Raw genomic sequence first — 10,917 nt, forward strand, 5'->3', positions numbered from 1 at the left:
CCTATTGCTTAAATCATATTTCAGTGTTACATGTATTTTTTATTTTAAAGTTAGCAATTAGCGATGAGCGAACGTGCTCGCCACTTCTTGGTACTTGCCCGAGCATCACTGTGCTCGCCACACGGCGAGTATTTCCTGGTTGCTCGGGCGGGAACTTGGGTCCCCTCCCTGCATGTTTGGCGCTCTTTAGAGAACCAATGAACATACAGAGATTGCCTGCCATGCACTGTAATGCCGTAGCCATGTTGATTGTGGGCATTACAGTGATTGTCTGGCCGCACAGCACCATCAGGTGTATATCAGACCTGGCGCCGCTATGCTCGTCATCGCATTTTGTCAGTGCAGGTTTTTAGTGCCGCCGGTGGAATTATAACCGATAGGCGCATCCACCTATCAACTGAAAATGCTGACACGCTGACTCTTATAAAACTGAACAAGGGCTGGATTGGGCCAGACTTCTCAACACCACCGAATGATAGCAGCGTAACATAAACTCAAATCCAGTTTCTTTTTTTGGGAGGTCTAACTTTATTCCCATGCACCTCTGTCTTCACACCCAGACATTGGTATTTGCTTCCTGATTTTGTCAATTTGCTCGTGTCCTCATCCTCCTCCTCATCCTCATCCTCCACCACCATATGTACCATATCAACATATCTACGTCTATTGCAAGGGGCATTGGAGTTTCTCCAAATTTTTGGCAGCCGTTGCTTCACTGCATAGGCAAACAGTATGGGAGACTTGCTCCTTTCTAATGGGAATATGTCATTACTGAGGTCCACCTCTATGTGTCTTTAAATTGTTATTAGGGTTTTTCCAAAGTTTTGGCAGCCGTTGGACTCACTGCATACTCTATAACTGTATAGCAGACCCTCTCCTTTCTAATGGAAACATGTCGTTACTGCGGCCCAGCTCTGTGTCTTTAAATTGTTAGTGGGGTTTTTCCTAAATTTTGGCAGCCCTTGCAGTCACAGCATGGGCATTACCACTATAGGAGACCCGCTCCTTCATAATGGGAACATTTTTTTTACTGAGACCCTCCTCTATGTCTCTTCAAAGGGGTATTTGGTTCCCTCCAAATTTTTGGCAGCCCTTGCAGTCACTGCATACGCAATAACAGTATAGGAGACCGATTCGTTAATAATGGGAACAACAAAGCATAGCCGGCTGATGGCTCTCTAACAATAGCGAGGGCAGATTGCTGGCCCTTTAAGAATAGTAAGGGCCGCCTGATGACCCTATAAAAATAGGCTTTGTGACCTCCATCATAAATGAAATAGGATTTGTCTGATGATGCGTCACACACCACATGGCCAGATAAGGTTGTAAAATGTTAAAATGACATTTCCCGGTAAGACATTTGTCTTAAAAAATAACGCAAAAAAAAGAAATAAATAAAAACACAGTAGGATATTTGTTTAGTATAAAAACCAGATTCGTCAATGTAACCTCAATGTAATCACACTGTTCAGCTCCTGCACCTCCTCCTCCAGTTCGGCCTCCATCTCCGAAATGATCACATCAGTCACAAGCTGAAAGCACTGCAGCACTGCCTTGGCCAAGCGGCAACAGGCTGTGCTGAAGAAAACATGCTTAATGCTTAGGTGACAAGCTGCCCAGCGTTGCAGAGTTGTTGAAAGCTGTAACACAGCAGCCTGATCTGAGGCTCTCACCGCTGAACATATAGCCAGGCATGGTCGTGTGTGACAATGGGCAGAACCTGGCGATGGAGAAATGACAGCAGGAGTAGATACGGTCTCCCTCTATGCCAGTCCTTTCACTGAGCTAAAGAATATGCCTGTGGTGAAATACAACTCCCACTGAGAAGCAGTTTCAAACTGAAAAACATTGTGTCCACCAGAGGATTTGATTCTGAGGGCTCACCTTTCTCCCTCGCTCAAGAGCCCCATAGCTGCTGCAAAGTTTGCGCTATCATGAACTCTCCTGATGGAGAAGCCAGGGCACACCAGAGGATTCTCTGGTGGGACCGTCCACCCTGCCGAGAAGCAGCCCTGGCTAAGAAAAGTGTGTGGGTGTGCGAAGGTTCCCGGACACTCTATGGCTGCTTTTTTAATGTGGATTGGACTTGCTTATACATGTTATTTCTGAAACCGCATTGCAGATCAGGCTATTGCCCAACTCTGTAGTTATGAAATTAAAGATGCAAAGAAAGATGTTTGTGTCTCGAAGCACCACCAACAAGTGCAAGCTGATGTTGGACGGGCTGCCATTGCTTCTGCAACAAGCTGCAGTAGAGGACTTCCTGAAAGAAATGACAGCTGGAGTAGATACGGTTTCCCAAGTCCTTTCACTGAGCTAAAGAATATGGCTGTGGTGAAATACAACTCTCACCGACAAGCTGTGGACTGGCTCCGTACTGTCGCTGGCCACATTCACCTGTCCAAGTGTTTGTGGTTAGGCGGTCCTTCCCAGTAAGTGCACTGGGGAGGGCACGGGTAATGTTGTAGGACCCGTGCTTGTGGAAGGCGGAGACGACACAGGGACAAATAGTGGCGGCTGGGGATCGAGTATGGACACCCGGCCGCCGCCATAATGTTGTGGACAGTTTCCGCCTCCACGAGCCTAAAAGGCCACATTTCAAGTGCAAGCAGCTGTCAAAAATTTGGCAGTATAGTGTTGCAGCCTGTGGGTGGGTGGATGGCTGGCTGCATACTTGCGCTTGCATTCCAAGGAAAGGGGTAGGGACAACTGAATGCTGCGCTGGGACAAGGACATGGACGGTGATTGTTTCAAGTCTGCAACAACAGAGGCATCTTTGCATGCGCCAAGGATCACTTGTGATGGGCACAGTGACCTGGGAGTCACAGATGCTTCCAGGGGTCTTTCCCATGCTGTTCCCATGTCTTTTCAGCATTGTATGCATGTGTCTGATGATGTGTCACACACCACATGGCCGGATAAGGTACTAAAATGTTAAAATGGCATTTCCCAGTGAATGCATTTGTCTTGGTTGAAAGTAATGCAAAAGTGCAAAAACGCATCAAAAACGTTACGTGTGAACATAGCCCAAGATATGGAGGAGCATTTTTGTTTTTGTTTATTTATTTTGCCTTATATACAGGTCATTACCCTAGAAAGGATGTTCTTTAACATATTTAGCAGGAAAATCCATTTTGGTTTAGTTTTTGCATGTTTTATTGTGAGTCCGTAAATGTGGCATAATACCTCTGACAACATTGCTGACAGCAGCGACCTGGGCATCCGGAATGCTTCCAGGGGTCTTCCCCATGCTGATCCCATGTCATTTGAGCACTGTTCCCATCGATTTGGGCAATTTTTAGGCCCTCTGCAGACTGCCGGGGGGAGCCACTGAAAAAATGCTCGAGTTTCCCATAGACTTACATTGGGCTCGTTACTCAGTCCGAGCACTCGAGCATTCCAATTTGTTAGACCCGAACAATGAGTACCCGAGCATTTTAGTGCTCGCTCATCACTATTAGCAATGTTTGTTTTTTCATTAACTTTATTAAAAGTAGTAATCTTGCTATTCGTACATTGGTGACTATGGCTTTTTATACCCGTGTCTCTTGCCCTTTCAGGAAGCGTTTTCAGCAAGGTTTCCATTGACAGGTAATAGCAAGATTACAATGACAGGTAATACCTCTATCTCTATCCACAACTGATAGCACAAAATCCACCAATCACCATAGGTTATGTTGTCACAGCTGACCCAGCTCCCTCTACCTTGATTTCACCTCTGCATAAGCTTGTTAGACACTTCAATGCAAAAGATACGCTCTGGGTTTGACCATTGTAGCTATGTGCACATGTTGTTTCCTGAAACAACAGGAAGTTAGAGTCAAAAAAGCTGCAGCGGCCAATGTGAAAATTGCAAGATTTCTATTTTTATGCAGATTGTGATATTTAAAAAATGAATTTACACAAAAGCCTGATTTAAACAGTTGGTCATTCTCTGATGATAGCTTCCCTTTTAGACTGGAAAAACCCTGTAAAGTGTTTTATCTTTTCACTGAGCATCATTACAAGTTTTGTCCTATGGCAAGATAACCATAAAGGTTTAACTGTGAAGAGAGTGTATTATTGAAAGACATGTTACAACTAGGAGATAAGCACAGCAGTTCTAGTAGACCAGGGGTAGGGAACCTGGATATTTAGACCATCATTCACGGGCCGCAAAAAAATATTCATTTGAAATTTAATCTGCTATATTTGGTCAAACAATTAATTAACTCATCCTTAATGTGACGGCTGGAGCTGATTCTTCGATGTGATATTAGGTGGTATTGATGATGTTACTACTCACAACTGCTTTGGTCTGGATTCAACTTTTTGTGATGAATTTTGAAAAGAACTCGCAGCTGGGGACATATATACATCACAAGAGACACTGGGGGCATATACATCACAGAAGACGCTGGGGCATATATACATCACAGGAGGGGCTGGGGCATATATGTATCACAGGAGGGGCTGGTGTTATATACACATCACAGGAGAAGCTGGGGCATATATACATCATAGGATGGGCTGGAAGAATATAGGCATCACAGGAGAGGCATATATGCATCACAGGAGTGGCTGGGGGCAAATATGCATCACAGGAGATGCTGGGGGCATATATGCATCACAGGAAGATCGGCGGTATATACAGTTGTGCTCAAAAGTTTACATACCCCCGCAGAATTTTTTCTGTTTTGGCCTTGTTTCAGAGAATATGAATGATAGCAAAAATACTTTTTCTCCACTCATGGTTATTGGTTGGGTGAAGCCATTTATCGTCAAACTACTGTGTTTTCTCTTTTTAAATCTTAATGACAACCGAACACATCCAAATGACCCTGATCAAAAGTTCACATACCCCTGTTCTTAATACCGTGTATTGCCCCCTCTAACATCAATGACAGCTTGGAGTCTTTTGTGGTAGTTGTGGATGAGGTTCTTTATTTTCTCAGATGGTAAAGCTGCCCATTCTTCTTGGCAAAAAGCCTCCAGTTGCTGTAAATTCCTGAGCTGTCTAGCATGAACCACATGCTTCAGATCTCCCCAGAGTGGCTCAATGATATTGAGATCAGGAGGCTGAGATGGCCACTCCAGAACCTTCACTTTGGTATGCTGTAGCCAATGGCAGGTTGACTTGGCCTTGTGTTTTGGATTGTTGTCATGTTGGAACGTCCAAGTACATCCCATGCACAGCTTCCGGGCTGATGAGTGAAAATTTGCATCTAATATTGGCTGATAACGTGCTGCATTCATCTTTACTTCAACTTTTACCAAGTTTCCTATGCCTTTGTAGCTCACACATCCCCAAAATATCAGCGATCCACCTCCGTGCTTTACTGTAGGAATGGTGTTCCTTTCATCATAGGCCTTGTTGACCTCTCTCCAAATCTAACGTTTATGGTTGTGGCCAAAAAGTTACATTTTGGTCTCATCACTCCAAATTACCTTTTTCCAGAAGTTTTGAGGCTTGTCTCTGTGCTGTTTGGCGTATTGTAGGCGAGATACTGTGTGGCATTTGCGCAGTAATGGCTTTCTTCTGGCGACTCAACCATGCAGCCCATTTTTCTTCAAGTGCCTCCTTATTGTGCATCTTGAAACAGCCACACCGCTAGTTTTCAAAGAGTCCCGAATTTCAGCTGATGTTATTTGTGGGATTTTCTTTGCATCCCGAACAATTTTCCTGGCAGTTGTGGCCGAAATTTTCGTTGGTCTACCTGACTGTGGTTTGGTTTTAACAGAGCCCCTGATTTTCCATTTGTTAATCACAGTTTGAATGCTGCTAACTGACATTATCAATTCCTTGGATATTTTTTTGTAAACCTATCCTATGTTATACAGTTTAACTATCTTTTCCCGTAGATCCATTGACAATTCTTTTGCTTTCCCCATGACTCACAACCCAGAAACATCAATGGCTGGATGAAAGATGCAAGAGTCTATCTGGATACCAGAAACTCACTCAGATTTTATACACACACACTGATTACAAGCAAACAGGTCACAGGTGAGGGTGTTACCTTTAGTAGCCATTCAAACCGATTTGTGTCAAATTCTGTGTATGTTATCAGGACAAAATCACCATGGTATGTGAACTTTTGATCAGGGTCATTTGGATGTTTTTGGTTGTCATTAAGATTTAAAAAGAGAAAACACAGTAGTTTGACATTAAATGGCTTCACCCAACCAATAACAATGAGTGGAGAAAAAGTTTTTTTGTTATCATTCATATTCTCTGAAACATGGCCAAGAAAGGAAAAATTCTGCCGGGGTATGTAAACTTTTGAGCACAACTGTACACATTGCAGGAGAAGATGGGGGCATATAGACATCACAGGATGGGCTTGGAGGCATATAGACGTCACAGGATGGGCATATATGCGTCACAGGAGGGGCTGGGAGCATATAGACAACACATGACGGGCTGGGAGCATACATACATCACAGAAGGGGCTGGGGCATATAGACATCACAGGAGGGGCTGGGGGCATGTAGGTATCACAGGACGGGCTGGGGCTGCCGCTGCTGTTGTCATCGTTGATGGGACTGGAACTCGGAACGCAGAGCGCTCTGACTCCAAGTTATGTCAGTGTCGTCAGTGCATGCGCCGAGTGTTCTGTACTGAATGCTGTGTGAGGATGCTCGAAGTCTCAGGAGCAATTAAAGAGCCCACAGCCGGCAAAGCGCGTCCACCGACCCAGACACTGCGGACCCCATAATCTGCCTGGGGGCAGCAGAAAAGGACACCGCGGGCGGCAAATGACTGGCAGCCTGGAGGTTCCCCACCCCTGTAGTAGAATGATTACAAAATAGATAATGTTTCTTTTTGCAGATACTGTTGGTGTTAGGTATATAGGATAACTAATTTACACAAATAGTAAAAAATGATAAATAATCAGTAAAAATAAAAAGATGAATAAACTAAAATTATTTCTATAAATGAGCCACATTTTTTCCCAAAAATGTGAAGTTATGACTGTCAGTCAAATTTCTGTACACATTTTAAAGGGAATTTCTGAAACCCAAACTGCAGTCAGGATGAATCAGAGCCTGGATGCACAATTGCAGCCAGGTATATTTTTCTTTGAAATGCTTCTGCGTTTCAGAGAAAATATTTGTGATGACACAGCTTCTAATCTTAATTACCAGGCATCTAGATTTGTTAGGCCAGGAGAAATACACTATTGTGTTTGTGTTGACTTTTGAATTTATGTGTTTTTCTTTGGCTGGTCAAGAAGGACAGTGACTCAGGGTAATAGAACAATAGTGTTTGCTAATATGCTAATTACGTATTGAACCAGGCTAGCTAGCTTGTTGGCTCACAAAATTATGCAAATTGGTTAAATGCTCAAACAATGAGACATGAGCCCTGCACCTTCCCTCCTACCTGTGAATGATGTCCTGAGCCACAGATGTAAATATAAAAAAGGATTTCTATCGTACTGCAAGGAGAATCAGAGAGACTATTCAGGACAGCAGCTTGGTAGCATGGCTCCATTCAGAGGGACACCGATTTGGATTCTACAGCATGCCAGGCTAAGAGAACACGGCCCTGGCTGGAAGGATACAGATCTGCTCCATTGACCATCACTGACCCTATGGAGACATTTGTGGAAACTGGGATTGTGACCCTCCAGTCAGCTGGTTCCATGGATATGTTCTGAGTCGCCAGGTTGGGACCATCCAGTCGCCTGGTCCCATGGAAACCATTGGGAAAGCCAGGATTGTGACTCTCCGGTCACCTGGTCCCATGAATATGTTTGGGTTAGCCAGGTTGGGACCATCCGGTCACCTGGAACCCATGGGTACACTCGGAGAAAACCAGGTTGGGACCATCCAGTCACCTAGTCTCATGGATTTCTGCGGAGAAGCCAGGGTGGGACCCTCTGGTCTTCTGGCATTGTACCTCAATGGACTGTCAGCTTCCTAAGCTTGCCGCTACCTCCTCTGTGGGTGTCATCTCCTTCTCTTGAAGAAGCCACACTTCAGCGGCGGAACGCGTGGGGTATCATTCCACCCACCATGGACTGTATACAGGTTTAATGATTTACCCCAACCCTCTTCCAGAGAGCTTATCATTACTTGGGCTCTATGTTGAGCACACTAGAGTGCATACGATCATTCCTAATTGAAGGATAGCAGGTTGTAGCTCAGGTTTGGCACTGTAGTTTATTGCTTCAGGCCATCATCATCTATCATAGAGCATTATCAGTATCATCTTTTGTACCAGTATATCTATACATGTTTATGGTTATTTGTATTTTCTACAGTGTTGCGGGTATTCATATATATTGTGTATTAGCCTGTTATGGTCATTTATATATCGTGGTTATATTCACATGGTGGTTTGGACGATAACAATCAGCCCTAACATGGGCTGTTGATGAAGGTTATAGCCATTATGGGCTGCTTTTAAATGTGTGATTTTCTATTTGTCCAATAAAATTCCATATATTATTATATCTGTTATCTACTGGTGATCCCGATTATTCATATACACACTGTCTTTTCTTCTCTATATAATGAACCAGAGGCATAGCTAGGGTTTTGGTTCAAGAAGGGGCGAAACTTCTGAGTCGGCCCCTAACTAGGTAACCCTGATTACAAAAATAGTGGCGCATCCAGATAGTGGATGTAGGAGAATGTCAGCAGATGATAGCGCTGTTACTGAAAATAATCTCTATACAAAGACCAGCACTGCTATTACCACCATATGGTGACATATTGCTAGATAGCAGTCCTGCAGAACATATAAGAGATCACAGCACCGTTATATATAGTAACTTACAGCTGACGTTCTTTCTGATTAAATTGTTAATTTTCCCGTCTTTTCCATCTGGCCCAGACCGACACGACGACTTCTCCATCCAGGACTCAGAGTCTCAGGTCTGCAGAGATCACAACAAAGACACATTTGACTCCTTACATTTCAGGCACCATCCCGATCTATTCCCAACCTGCACAAATGCCTCATCCTGCTGACACAGCAACAGCAGAGGCTCAGTATTGGGGTATGTGTCCATATTACTGCACTTTCTGTCTGCTTTCAAGATGGTAAAACAAACCTCTAGAATATAGTAATGCAGTGTGCAAGTGCCCTAGAAAACAGTGACCGCATTTTGCCCCCTAGAAAGTAATAATGCCCTCTGTGTGCCCCTCTGACAGTCATAATAACCTGAGTTCCCCTATAACGATAAGGGCCCACTTAACATTTAATAATGTCCTGAGTCTACCCCATGTACAGCTCCCCTATACACAGTATGATGCTCTCCTATACACAGTATAATGCCCCCTCACTATATAGTAGCCAACACACAGTATACTGACCCCTTAGTAGCTTCCAAACTGATGTCTCCAACACTGTATGATGGACCCCACACTGTGCAAAGACCCCACATTATCTCCCATACTGTATGATGGCCCCTACACTGCACAAAGACCCCACATTATCTCCCACATTGTATGATGGCCCCCACACTATACAAAGACCCCACATTATCCCCACACTGTATGATGGCCTCCACAATATACAAAGACCCCACATTATCTCCCACACTGTATGACAGCCCCTACACTGTGCAAAGATCCCACATAATCTCCCACACTGTATGACCCTAACTGTAATCCCCACACTGTATAAATAACCTTCATATAGTATAATGCACTCCCCATAGGCAGAGTCTGTAGGATAATCCCCCCAAAGGCAGTCTGCAGCATAATCCCCCCACCCACCATAGGCAGTCTGTAGCATAATCCCCCCACCCACCATAGGCAGTCTGTAGCATAATCCCCCCACCATAAGTAAAAATAAATAAATAAGCACAATACTCACCTCTCTCTCCTCCTGGTTCCCCCGCTGCTCTGAGCACCTGGCCTGCACACATCTTCACAGTGGGCCAGGCGCCAAGTGATGACGTCAGACACAGAGGACGCTATGGGGACTGATGGGAGAGGGTGCGTCGCTCCCTCTCCCATCACTGAGCTCGCGGTGAATGGTGGGGGGGCCAGATGCTGGCACCGGGGGCCCCCCACATGCTCAAGGGCCCCATAGCGGCCGCCAGGCAGTGAAGGTACATCTAGTCTCCCTGCTCTGCCCGGAGTATAACTGTGCTGCTCACGCCGCTACAGTTACAATAGTGTAGCTCCGGGTGGGTCCCCTCAGAGCGTGGGCCCCCCCCAGTAGCTACACTACTGTAATGAACTGTTTACCATCTGCACATGTTGTACCATCTATGGCTGTTACCATCAAGGCTGTGCGAAGTAAAGATTTTTTTTAAATAAAATTAGTTATATCTGCTACAGATCTACCATTTCTCTGACTGTGGAGCTCTGTGTAACCCCACCCACACCTCTGATTGGCAGATTTATGTCTACACTCTGCATAGGCCGAAAGCTGCCAATCAGTGGTGGCGGAGGAATTATACAGATCTCGTTAATATTGAGGACCAAATGGAAGTAGGTTTACTAGTCCTTCAGTGATAATTTCCAGCTGATAAAACAGTGATTATAACAAAACCTCTCTAATAAGTGTTACATCACTGGAATCAAGGTCTCTACCCCTACATCATGCGGCTCTTGGATTACATAGAAACACCTGGTGACAGATGCTCTTTGCCTCATCTATATGTCCTATTGGGGCATGTATATGCTTAAATCTCTCCCTTGGTTACCGGATAACACTGCTGACATCTCTTTCTGTGTGCACATTGTGATGAAACCATGTATACCTGGAATGCAATGCACATAATAATGCAAATTAATTAAATGTTGCTTGTCTATTAAACTTTATTTACTAGAACCCAGACAACATATGCAAGGAAATAATGATATTGGAGCCAAACCTCATGTGACTTTATTTGCTGTTATTGTGCATTCAGTAGTATGTAAAAATTATATCTTTGTTTAGTGCAGAACAAATAATTTGACTATGTCAGATAA

Source organism: Phyllobates terribilis, unplaced genomic scaffold, assembly GCF_046119375.1.
Source record: "Phyllobates terribilis strain yellow unplaced genomic scaffold, ASM4611937v1 Scaffold_1__5_contigs__length_1240528914, whole genome shotgun sequence".
NCBI classification, from domain to species: Eukaryota; Metazoa; Chordata; class Amphibia; order Anura; family Dendrobatidae; genus Phyllobates; species Phyllobates terribilis.